Source organism: Humulus lupulus, chromosome 6 (genome assembly GCF_963169125.1).
Source record: "Humulus lupulus chromosome 6, drHumLupu1.1, whole genome shotgun sequence".
In the NCBI taxonomy this organism is placed as follows: domain Eukaryota; kingdom Viridiplantae; phylum Streptophyta; class Magnoliopsida; order Rosales; family Cannabaceae; genus Humulus; species Humulus lupulus.
In genome coordinates, this window is record NC_084798.1 from 18341705 (window position 1) to 18355463 (window position 13759).

Consider the following 13759-nt stretch of genomic DNA (forward strand, 5'->3'; position numbering starts at 1 on the left):
TCACATTCCACTCTTTACGCAGGCGTCTAATACGTGGAACGCCGTGGGTGGTGACGGTACGTCTTACGAGAACCTCATTTAATGGCCTAGCCTATGCCCAGCCGTCGTTTCGTATTTCGAGTGGAAGGCCTCGGATCCCTCACCAGGGCCACCCAAGAGCCTTCTACACGTGATCCTTCACGTATATAAAAAAGGGGTGGCCACCCCACGCACGGGCCACCCTTTCATTCAAAATTTTCCAAATCTCCTTTTCTCTTCCTTCTCCATATTTCAGAAGAATGAAACCCTCAACCCTGTTGCTGCCATTTTCATCGTTCACGAAGCTTAGGCGCACGGATTTCTCCAAAGCTTTGGAAGCTACTACACCGACGAAGCTCCTACCAACGCAACGCCCTCGTCTACCTCCCAGCCATACACTGTAAGTTTCCTGACCCTGTTCACTTTGAAAACATGCTACTGTAGCTTGGGAAAAAAATTTCACTGTAGCCGCATGCAAGAGTTTTTTGGGTTGTGTGGATATGGAGGGTGACAGCCCTTTTTAGGTTAGGGCACATTTGTTGTAAGAAATCGCTTTAGAGTATGGGTTTCAGGGTGCTTTTTCTGGACAAATTTCTGGGTAGGAGTTTTGGGAATTTTTGGGTGCAAAACCGGGTAGCTTAGGGAACACGCCTCATAAGCAGTTTTGTAATTTTCTGCCTATTGAAACTTTCCCCCCAAGGAAAATTCTATTCTGAATCCCCTGACACCCGAATTCCGAGTAATCTGGGATCTGTTGGGAGCATACGCGCGTGTTCACTGAACCGCGTGGTTCCACTCTCCACGAGCTGGGCTTACCTCAGCTCGTGCAAATAATAATTGCTTCTTTCTTCTGCTGGGGTCGCCTTTTCTAAAGTGTTTTCTTTTGTTCACTAAGCGACCAGATGGCTCCAAAAAAGAACCTCCCTCAGAAGAACGTTGGAAGCTCGGCCTCCCAGCAAGAAAAAGGAAAGGCGGTGATGCCTAGTTCCCCGATCCCCCGCTTCGGGCCAGCCGTGGAGAAGGAGGTCGAGGTGGCCCCCGACGCATTCTTTGAGGCAGAGAGAATCATCTCAAAGGTAACCGACCAGACGAAGATCAACAAACTCTTCCTCACTCACAACATTCCACTGGGGAAAGCCTCCGTTATTGCCCGACCTGCCGCGGATGGCGAGCGGAGCTGCACGCCGCTCGATGAATCGTTCGCGGCCTGGAGCGGTGAACACTTCAAGGCAGGGGCCTTTCTTCCCCTGGATCAGTACTTCGCTGATTTCCTGAACTACGTGGGGTTGGCCCCTTTTCAGCTCCCCCTCAACTCCTACCGTCTACTGGCAGGGTTGAGGTATTTATTCAAGAAGCAGGAGTGGGAGGTCCCTACTCCTGCTGATATTTTATATTTCTTTTGCCTCAAAGCCAGCCTGGATCAGCGGGGGCGAGGTGACGGGTTTTACTATTTAACCTGTTTTCCCAATACGGCGGCGGTGATCGAGCTGCCCAGCCACCCAAATGACTTCAAGGACCAGTTCTTCATGTCAACTGGGTTCCGGAACTGCGACCACCACTATTTCAATCGTCCTCGTAAGTAATCCCTGATCTTAGCTCGCCTTTTAAGTGTTATTTTATTTTAGCTCCTCCCGTATTCCATTCTGATTCCAGCCAATCTTGCAGCCATCTACGCGAGGACCGAAAAGTCTGTGACCCTCGGGGGCCAATATGAAACACTGGCGGGCTTGCCCCCCAGTGAGAAGGACTATCGTGTGCTCGTGACGGACGAGACGATGGTGTTCTGCAAACTGATCTTCCCAAATCAGACCCTGAACCTGAAGAGGCCCCGGGGGCCGCCCCCAGCTCACGACAACAGACCTATCATCGTGGAGGAGGTCGCAGCAGAGGAAGACGAGGAGGGCGAGGCGGCTGAAGTTCCGCTCGTGAGGAATAGGAAGAGGACCTTGGAGGTCGCCCAGAGGATGGGCGAGGAGAGGGTCCAATCCGGAGTAGCCGCGGGTCCTTCTGGCCAAGGTAACCCTTACTTGTTTAAGAGTCTAGATAGGGCCACTGCAGACCCCCGGCTGGTTAGGTTCAATCCTAGGCAGATCGTCCATCGTCACCGAAGGAATCCGGACCTGAACACACTCCTGCTCCATTGTGTTGACCGGCTTGTGCTGGATCACCAAGAGAGCCGGCCTAGGGGTACCGTAGTAGTAGATAACACCCTAGCTTTTAGGTCGATCTTATTCGAGGAGTATGGGACTAACCTACGCACATGGCCATCACTCCAGAGGGGTATCTATGCTCTGGGGCTTAGGCAATATGTAGAAGAGTCTAGCCCTGAGTTAGAACCAGACCTAGAACCTGCGCCAGTTCGTGAAATAATCGTCTTAGGTTCTTCCAGCTCGGGGGGTAGGGCTCCCTCAGTATTCATATGCTTTTTTAGCTTTAACCTTTTGTCTTTATCTTTGTATGATTGCTAACTTGTAATAACCATGTTTTTTTTTTTTTTTTGACAGAAGAGATGTCTCAGCCCGAGGATAGCTTGCGGGGCATAGTCTTCGGGGGGAACCCCCCAGCCGGGCCAAGAGCGAAAAGGCTCCGGGGTTCCAAGAGCTCTGCTAGGGTCTCCACTAAATCTCCTGCAAAGGAGAAGGAGAAAACCCCGCCAGCCCAGGTCGTGGGGGCGATCCTTCCAACTGCCGGAGCAAGACAAATGCCTCCACCGCCTCAGCGAGTTCCGCCTGCCCCCCAGGACGGAGGAATGGAGATCGGGACTTCGTCTGCGGCGGTCTCCGATGTGCGCATCCCGGTCAATCCCCAGGACCTGGAGAAGATCCCAGAGGTCTTTCGGGGAATGGTGTACGAATCGGCGAGCTACGCCGTTAACCATATCTACAAGTTCACCGAGAAGGAACTCCGGACCATTGAGACGATGAGCCCGGTTGACGTCATGGACTCTTCCATGAGCATGACCCTAACGGTAAGCTGCCCTATTCTTTTAAAGCTTTTACCATTACACTTTGCCTTATTTTTTCTCTGAGCCAGTTTATCTTTCATTCCTCGCAGGGTGTCGTCGCCCTTCACCGAAGCATCATCAGGGCCAGGACTCAGCTCGATGACATGAGGACCGAGCACCAGGCCACCCTTCAGGAGGTTAAGGCGGCCAAGGATGCCCTGACGGCCTCGAAGGGCGAATTGGAGAGGGCCCAGGTCGATCTGGAGAAGACCCGCTCGAAGGTCCAGGAGCTCGAGACATCCCTTGCCACCTTGCAGGCGGACCTTGAGGCAGCGAGGACAGAAATCCAGGCCGCCCAGGCAGCCCTGGAGGAAGAGAGGACCATCTCGGAGCAGTCCATGCAGGATCTATTCTACCACTGTTGGCTCCATAATCCGGAGGCTGACTTCTCTTTCATGCCACCGAATTTCTGGGCGCGCCTGTTGGTGAAGTTCCAAGCTCGCCTCGACAAAGAGGCGTTGCCTTGCGCTTTTAACTCATATTTTTTCATGCTTTCGGCTACAATATATATATCTTTTTTTGATAAACTTAGCTCGTATTAATTTTTATCCATATCTTGAACTCTTTAAGAAGAACAACGATAAATAGATTTAAATTAACTTCCAAGTTTTATGACCTAGTTAAAACCAGGAACTTATTTTGAAAACTTAGGCCGTGTTAACTTTTATCCAAATCTCGGGTTCTTTAAGAAGAACCACGATCAATAAATTTAAGTTAACTTCCAAGTTTTTATGACCTAGTTAAAACCAGGAACTTATTTTGAAAACTTAGTTCATGTTAACTTTTATCCATATCTCGAGTTCTTTAAGAAGAACCGCGATCAATAGATTTAAGTTAACTTCCAAGTTTTTATGACCTAGTTAAAACCAGGAACTTATTTTGAAAACTTAGTTCGTGTTAACTTTTATCCATATCTCGAGTTCTTTAAGAAGAACCGCGATCAATAAATTTAAGTTAACTTCCAAGTTTTTATGACCTAGTTAAAACCAGGAACTTATTTTGAAAACTTAGTTCGTGTTAACTTTTATCCATATCTCGAGTTCTTTAAGAAGAACCGCGATCAATAAATTTAAGTTAACTTCCAAGTTTTTATGACCTAGTTAAAACCAGGAACTTATTTTGAAAACTTAGTTCGTGTTAACTTTTATCCATATCTCGAGTTCTTTAAGAAGAACCATGATCAATAAATTTAAGTTAACTTCCAAGTTTTATGACCTAGTTAAAACCAGGATAGGACTTAGTTGGCGTTAACCCTTATCCGTGTCTCGAGCTCTTTAAGAGGAGCAACGATCCATAGATAAAAACCAACATCTAAGTCGTTAAGGAGACCTGGTTATATCCAGGTACCATATGCCCCCCAAGTAACTAGGAAATGGTCTTTCGTGGTTACTTTAAGATTACAATTGCAAATGTGCGTAAAAAGCTGATTTTTATAAATATATAGAAAGTGGCCTTCCAGGCCTTACAAGTGGATCATTGATAATACTTCTTTAAGTGGATGGCGTTCCAGGTCCGTGGTACGGCTCCTTCATCAAGTCGGGCTAACTTATAAGTTCCCTCCTTGACGACTTCGATGACTTGGTATGGTCCTTCCCAGTTTGGTCCCAACACTCCATCTTTGGGATCTTTTCCGGCCAGGAAAACTCTCCTTAGGACCAAGTCGCCAACGCTAAAGGCGCGTTTTTTAACTTTAGAGTTGAAGTAGCGAGTGATCTTCTGCTGATAATGGGCGAGCTGGAGTTGCGAATCCTCTCGCCTTTCATCAATTAGATCGAGGGAATGGCACAGGAGCTCATGGTTTCGATCTTGGTCGTAAGACTGGACTCTATGTGACAGAACCTCAACTTCCACGGGGAGGACTGCTTCACTCCCAAAGGTTAGGGAGAAAGGAGTATGACCCGTAGGAGTCCGATGCGAGGTCCGGTATGCCCATAGGACCTGGGGGAGCTGTTCTGGCCAGACCCCCTTTGCCTCATCTAATCTTTTCTTGAGGCTCACCTTTAGAGTCTTGTTGACAGCCTCGACCTGGTCGTTCGCCTGAGGATAGGCCATGGAGGATAAGCTTTTTACAATCCCGTGCCTTTCACAAAACTCGGTGAACAGGTCGCTATCGAACTGAGTGCCGTTGTCGGAGACGATTTTCTTTGGTAGACCGAATCGACAGATGATGCTTTTAACCACGAAGTCGAGTACCTTCTTCGATGTTATTGTTGCCAACGGCTCTGCCTCGGCCCACTTAGTGAAGTAGTCTATGGCTACCACGGTGTAACGGACCCCGCCCTTTCCAGTGGGCAGAGCGCCCACTAGGTCTATTCCCCAAACAGCAAACGGCCAAGGGGCCGAGATCATCCTCAGCTCGACTGGAGGGGCTCGGGTAACTGCAGCGAATCGCTGGCATTTGTCGCACTTCTTCACGTATGAGATCGCGTCTTTGGACAAAGTTGGCCAGTAATAACCTTGCCTGAGAACCTTTAAGGCCAGGCTTTTCCCCCCAGTGTGGTCTCCGCAGAATCCTTCGTGAATCTCCTGCAGGATGGCCTTCGCCTCACCTGGAAGAACGCATCAGAGGAGAGGTAGGGAGTGCCCACGTCGGTACAATAACCCATCAACTATTGTATATCTAGGGACTTGATATAGGACTCGCCGCGCGTCGTTACGTCCTTCAGGCAGCTTGCCCTCGACGAGATATTCAAGAATGGGGGTCATCCAGGTCGGTCGAGCATCAATCATCTCGACCTTTGCCCGATCTCCTTCTATACTTGGTTTTTCCAAGAATTCTATTGGCACCAACCCCAGGGTCTCCGTCTCTCCCGAGGTGGCGAGTTTGGCAAGGGCATCCGCATTGGCATTCTATTCTCGAGGTATCTGTTCGATCGATCCTCGCTCAAATGCGGACAGCTCGGATTTTACCTTTGCCAAATAGGCGGCCATCTTGGGTCCCCGCGCCTGATATTCGCCCAGAACCTGGTTTACCACGAGCTGGGAGTCACTAAAGCACTGGACGGAGCTCGCCTTTAACTCATTGGCTATCCTCAACCTGGCTAACAAAGCTTCGTATTTCGCCTCGTTGTTGGAGGCCTTGAACCCGAACCTTAGCGCCGAGTGGAACCTATGTCCCTCGGGGGAGATCAGAATGATTCCGGCCCCGAAACCGTTCTCGTTGGATGAACCATCCACAAAGATCTTCCACAACGATTCGGGCGAGGTGAGCTGAGATGATCCTTCTGATGGATCCTCCTGGAATCCCGTGCACTCTGCCACGAAGTCGGCCAAGGCCTGACTTTTTATGGAAGTTCGTGGAGTATAGAAAATCTCGAACTGACTGAGTTCGACCGCCCACTTTAACAAACGCCCCGATGCTTCAGGTTTTTGCAAAACCTGCCTTAGAGGCTGATCGGTCATGACGTGTATCGAGTGGGACTGGAAGTACGGTCTAAGCTTTCGCGAGGCCGTGATTAGGCAGAACGCCAATTTTTCCATCAGTGGGTACCGTGATTCTGCTCCGAGGAGTCTCTTGCTGATGTAATAAACTGGCTTCTGCACTTGGTCTTCCTCTCGTACTAGTACGGCACTGGCCGCGTCCTTAGTGACGGCCAGGTAGAGGAAGAGAGACTCTCCTGCCTTGGGCTTGGATAGCACAGGTGGTTCGGCCAGATGTGCCTTCAGGTCGAGGAATGCGCTTTTGCATTCTACTGTCCATTCAAACTTCTTGTTTCCCCGGAGCAGGTTGTAGAAGGGCAAACATTTATCGGTTGACTTGGAAATGAACTAGTTGAGTGCTGCTACCCTTCCTGTGAGGCCTTGGACATCTTTTCGCGACCTGGGGGAAGGAAGCTCGAGCACTGACCTGATCTTGTCGGGGTTTGCCTCGATTCCTCGGGTATTAACTATGAACCCCAGGAATTTCCCGGATGCGACACCAAAAGTGCATTTCTGGGGATTGAGCCTCATGTCGTATTTCCGTAGTATTTTAAAACATTCTTCCAGGTCGGAAACATGGTTGTCGGCATTCTTTGACTTGACGAGCATGTCATCAACATATACTTCCATGTTCTTTCCGATCTGGTCCGCGAACATTCTGTTTACTAACCTTTGGTAGGTAGCTCCGGTGTTCTTCAGACCGAACGACATGTCCTTGTAGCAATAGACATTAGTCGGGGTCATGAAGCTAGTGTGTTCCTGATCCGCCGGATTCATCGCGATCTGATTGTAGCCTGAGTACGCGTCCATAAAGGACATAAGCTCGTGCCCCGTCGTGGCGTCCACCAGCTGGTCGATCCTTGGCAATGGAAAACAATCCTTGGGGCAGGCCTTATTCAGATCAGAGAAGTCAATGCAGGTCCGCCATTTCCCGTTGGGCTTCGGAACTAGCACGGGATTGGCGACCCAAATTGGAAATTTGGCTTCCCGGATAAAGCCACATTTTTTGAGTCGGGCTACCTCTTCTTCTAGGGCTTCAGCTCGGGTTGTCCCTAAACGCCTTTGCTTTTGAGACTTGGCAGGAACGCTTTTATCCAGATGGAGCGTGTGCATGATGACACTCGGGCTAATTTCTACCATGTCCTCGTGGGACCAGGCAAATACATCTAAATTAGCCCGGAGAAACGTAATCAGCTCCGTCTTCCTCTTGCTACAGAGGTTTTTCCCGAGCTTGACCATCCGTGATGGAATTTGCGGATCGAGGTTCACCTCCTCGAGCTCCTCAATGGCCTGGAGCCCGGATCTGTCCTCGCCTACCCGGGGATCAATGTCCTCACTCAAGGCGACCTTTTCCTCTTCGGTACTCTGAGGTTTTTCAATCTCGGGATCCACCAAGGGTCCCCGAGATTCCTCTTTGCCCTGAATGGCCATTGCCAGCTGCCCGGGTTTAGATTTTCCCTTCATGGAAATGCTGTAGCATTCCCTGGCAGCGAGCTGATCGCCCTTGATAGTACAGATTCCGGTTGAAGTAGGGAACTTCATGGCGCGGTGTCGAATGGAAGTGACAGCCTCGAAAGCTATGAGGGTAGGCCGGCCTAAAATGGCGTTGTAGGCAGCGGAGCAGTCAATGACCACGAACTCAAGTAGCTTGGAGACTGTTCGAGATTCTTCTCCTAGGGTGATCACCAGCTCGATCGTCCCTATCGCTGCCGACCCTTCTCCCGGAAAGCCATACAACATCATGGAGGTCGCCTTTAGCTCGGCGACAGTCAATCCCATCTTTTCTAAGGTGGATCGAAATAGGAGGTTTACCGAGCTTCCGTTGTCCACCAACACTCTCCTTACTCTCCGGTTGGCGAGCTGGACTGCTACGACCAAGGGATCAGTATGAGGGAATTGGACATGGTCTGCGTCTTCCTCCGTAAAAGTGATCGGTTGCTTTTCTAACCGCTGCTGTTTCGACTGACGCGGCTCCGGGACGAACTCCGCTCCGTTGTGGGCCTTTAATTCATTCACGTATCTCTTCTGGGCGCCTCTGCTCGTTCCAGCCATGTGCGGTCCTCCAGAGATGGTGGATATCTCTCCTTCGACCACGGGAGGAGGGACGTCCTGATCTACATGAGGCCCGGGCTGACTGGCTGGGACTTCTGGAGCGGGTCGACTCGCTGGGACCCTGTTTCGTGAGTATTGCGCCAAGGGGCCTGCTCGGATGAGAGTCTCGATCTCATCTTTTAGATGCCTGCAATCGTCGGTATTGTGGCCGACGTCGTTGTGAAAACGGCAGAATTTGGAAGTGTCTCTCTTTCCCTTGTGGTGTTTCAATGGTTCCGGCCTCTTCCAGGGGACCCGAGTAGAGTTGGCCAGGAAGATACTTTCCCTGGACTGGGTGAGCTCGGTATATGTTGTGAACACGGGTTTGAACTTATCCACGGACTTATTCTTCTTTTGACCGTGCTGACTATTTTCACCATTCCCCTTTCTTTTGCCACCACCGGGCTGGTTGTTCTGCGCGACGTCGGGGGTTGCCATCACGATCTCCGTCCCCGTTCCAGCGGGCTTCTCGGGAACCTGGCTGGTCCCCGCGGCTGAAGCTTCATCTTCTTCCAAGTTTATCCACTCTTGGGCTCTGTTAAGGAATTCGTTAACCGAGCTGACTCCCTTCCTCTGAATGTCTTTCCACAGGTCTCCCCCGACCAGGATTCCGGTTCTCATGGCCATGAGCTTGGAGCTATCATCTGCGTCCCAGGCCCGAGCAGCGACATTCGCGAATCTGCTCAAGTAGGCTTTCAGCGTCTCCCCGGGCTGCTGCCTTACGTCGGCTAGGGAGTCGGCCTGAACACGGGCGGCCTGAGAGGCGCGGAACGCCCTTTTGAAATCAGCTGAGAAGGTCTTCCAGGAGCTGATTGACTGTCTTTTACTCTGCTTGAACCACTGCTTGGCAGGTCCAGTCAGTGTGGAAGGGAAGATCAAGCAACGCAGCTCCGGGCCAATGTTATGGGCCATCATTAGGGTGTTGAACATCCCTAAATGGTCCGACGGATCTCCATCCCCGTTGAACTTTGACCAGTGAGGCATACAAAAACCAGATGGGTATGCCGTCGCTGCTATGTTGGGGGCGAAGAGTTCCATCTCGTCTCCCGAATCATATTCGTCTTTTTCTTTTTCTAATAGGAGCTTCCTCATCAGTTCCTCCATCTGAGTTAGGCGCTCGAGGGTTTGGTCCTGAGATCCTGGGTCATTCCGGGGCTGCTCAACAGCTCTGGGCCCATTGTACATATTAGGTGGGTTATTGCCCCTCCCATCTTGAGATAGGTTATTTGGGACACTCCCTCCATTATGTACTTCGGATCGGACCCCCCCCCCCCGAGCGAGCCTGGCTACCATCTCTAGCTCGGTCCTCTCTGTGAGAGTTGAGGCGATCTCGAAGGTCGCCTCCCTGAGTGGTTTGGTGGCTTTGTGCTGAACTTAGTCGCTGACGCAGGTCTCCTCCAGAGAGATCACTCCGGCGACTGTCGGTCCAATGACTCCTGCAGGATAGGCCTGGAGTCCGCCTTTGGTGGTGAGAACCTGAGCTTCCTTCAGGCACCCTGCTACGCCGGGAAGGTCCCGATGATGGTGGGTTTCTCCTACTACTTCCGTAAGCTGGGATGTCTCGGACGGGCCGAGGAGGAGACGGATATCTGATCGGAGATGGAGGATGCCTGACTGGAGAAGCGATCCTGGTTCCGTTTGGACGGATCAAATTTGGTGGGGGCCTTTCGGCCCTGCCAACTTGCTGGTCCCGCGCCTGCCGATCTGGACGGGGCGCAGTGCGGTCTTCGGGGACGGGCTGACGTCGTGGGCCCTCCCCGGACCTCCTTCGGGAATTCCCTCGATTTCTCCTGGGCGTTTTCGAGGAAGGTTGAGAGCTAGGAGTTGACGTCCTGACCGAACGACTGTATTACTGTTGTCCGGTCCCAGGCATTTCCCTGAAGTTGGCCTCTCGATGGTGTGATGAAGGGGTGGAGTTGGCTGCCGGAAGTCTATCCGAACGACTACGCCTGGACCGATTACCCCGGCGAGACTTTAGAGCCTCACCTTGCCTCTCTCCAACATTAACGTTGGTTGTGAGAGGGGGTAGTCGGGCCAGAATATCCTAGATTTGCTGACCGGCTGCTGCTAACTGGCTCCTCAGTTGAGCATTCTCCATCTCCATCGCAGTATAATAACATGGGTTCGGATTAGGTGGCCGGGGCGCCGAACTACCTGTATCGTCCTGGCACGCCGGCTGCTTTCCTGGCCTCTGTTGGACTTCAGGAATTTGTTCATCAGGGATGGCAATATGATGAGCCTCCTGCCCATCATGCTGCTCTGTTTCGTTGCCATGCCTGGACCGAGTGGTCACCATAGTTGGATGTTTGCGGCAGCACTAATCGAACTTGCTCTCAATGAAAGGACCAAACTGTTGACGCGGTTCTTCGCCAACAGGTAATTAAGAGAAGAAGAGAAAGGGATTAGTGCTGAATATAGAACCGTCGCAGATATAGAATCTTAGAGAATGAACTAGGTGACTCAAGACACGTTTTTAAGTGGTTCGAAGGTTAAAATCCTTCTACTCCACTAGTCAATATTATTGATATATTCTGGGTATTTGGTTACAAAACATATATCTATTCAGAGACTATTTTTCCCAACCCTTACCAACTCCCAGGTTCTCCATATTTATAGGAGAAGGCACCTGGAAGTTGGTAAGGAGGTCATCCCGTGACCTTATTATTTGTCATATCAACTCTGTGACATTCATGATTAATTCCTAAACCTGACACATAAGTATGGTCAAATCGATAGGTAAGGAGATAATGGGCCGCACGGCCCAACCCAGCCGTGGATATCTGAACACGCACGTTCCTGCTACGTGTCCGAGAAGTCAGGGAGATATCGGACACGTGATGTCAGATATATGCACGTTTATCTTGCATGTGTTGACTTTACAGAGGGTCAGAGCTCCATACATAGCTCGTGCCACGTGCTGCTCCCCTGACCCGACCTTCGGCCTTCGGATTCCTTCCCCCAGTCCTGGGCAACCTTGGCGAGTCCTTAGGGATTGCTCGAGCTAAGAAGGTACGACCTCGAAACGGGAGCTCCGGTCTTGGGGATGTTAGTGGGCTAATCATGATTAGTCCGTAGCTCGGCCTGCTAAGCAGCCCGTGGGAAAATCAGGGCGTACAGTCTTCCACCATTTTTAATGTCTTCCAATTATAGCCATTAATAAAAACTTTCAATGACTCCCACCATCAGACATTTAAAATCCCTAATAAGTTTTAATGTCTTACACTAATGGTGTAAGACATTGTAGGGAGTCATTGTATATCAAATTTGTTGTAGTGATAATAGAAGGCCCAAAAGATGGAGATGGAGATTCTACATGATGCCTTGGTTTTAATTTTATTTATTTTATAAATTATTGCAAGTGTTGTAATTTTGCTAGAAATACCCAAAATACCAGGCTAGTATTTATTTACTTTTTTATTATTTTTATTTATTTATTTATTTAAATGTTTGAATGTATTAAAAGTGTTTAATAACATTGTCATTCATTATAACATATCATTCATATAACCCACACAGTATATCTAATTCAAGCATACATCTCATATCGAGTAGAAACATGTTTGAATTAGGAACTTCCTATTTGATTATATGCATTAAATGAATCATTTAATTAATCTTGAACAAACCGGTAAATTGATTTTTTAAGTGTCAATTCAAAGACCTATTTAATAATAGCAAGTGATATTCTTAATAATTAATGCATTTATTGACTAGATAGTTTAAGGGCTTATTTAGTAGCTTGATTAAGTCTTGTTTAATGATTAAATGCTTAATGAGATTAGTAATTATTAGAATATCATTTCATAAATTATTTGGATTACTTTAATTAATTAAAAATCATAGGATGTTTTGAGAAAACACATATTCTAAAATAGTGAGTGGGAGAATGGGTAATAACAATAACTCCTACCGTCTCCATTATTAGTTAACACCGATGTTTCATGGAATGGGCATCGAGGCGCCTTTGCTTACGTCCCCCCAAGGAAGGTTTCTGACTGTGTTATTATTCAAGACAACTTTTTTAATGAATAGGATGGATGATGTATTTCAAGTTTCACTGACCCTGAGGGACACTCTTGAGTTATGTCATTAATCTAAAATAATGGATTACGCTCACAAAGCTTAACTAGGCTTTCGAGCGAACTAGTTAATCTTGACCAAATAAGTGGTTGTTTGTAAGTCAAAAGATAAAATAGTTGATTTTAAGTTTTCACTTATTAATTTGAGAAGTGTCTCAAAATTAATTTAAGATTAGTCTGACCTACCGTAAGGCTAGTCAATTAATTTCAAAATTAATTTATCACAAAATTAGTAATAACTATTTTCTATGTGTTGTTGCATTCATGCATCATATTTACTATTCCAAAAACTTACTGATATTCATAATATATGCTTAATTCATTTTGTGATGTTATTTATTTTTTTCAGCAATCATGTCTGAATATCTCTCTCGACAAATTGACTATACTCTTGAAAATGCTGATTTTGATACAAAAAGAATTCATGTTTGCCACGTCTGTATGTTGTACATTCTGAGCCAAATTGGAATTTCTCATATTGTATGCAAGCGTCACTTAAAGAGCCACCTATAGATCATATCTATAACATGCATGAAAAATATACCAAATGGTTAAAGAATAATCACAGGGGCGCTTTTAGATACTCAAAAAGCTGCCAAAAGAGTACAAACACATCAAGACACCGTATGAATTGTGGCATACATAAAGATGTTGGATCACCAAATATAAGGGAGTTGGTGAAAAAGGACACAAAAGGTAAATTTTGATTTGCATTTACTCTTACACTTGTGTGATTGATGCTTTATTAAAACTATGAATGTTATAATGCATGATTCTAAAATTATTTTTCTGTTCCTTGCAGAAATGATGGCTCTTACTCCAAAAGAGTCAACTTTTAAATGAAAGGCATCGACTTCAAAGAACAACTGGAAGGCCCATCATTAGTTTTAGAAATTTAATGCTATTTTGAACAATTTTATTTCTTTAATTTTGTTTTAGAAATTTTAGATTTCTATTTAGAACAAAGAAAACTAATATCTTAGAAATTTTAGTTTATGATTAGTAATTTGATTATTAATTGGGAACTTTATTATTTTTATGTTGCATGAACAAGGATTTTATATTTCTTTCAATAATAATTCGATTGTTATCTCAAGATCTGGTATTGAAATATGTCATGCAAAATCTGATGATGGGTTGTATAAAC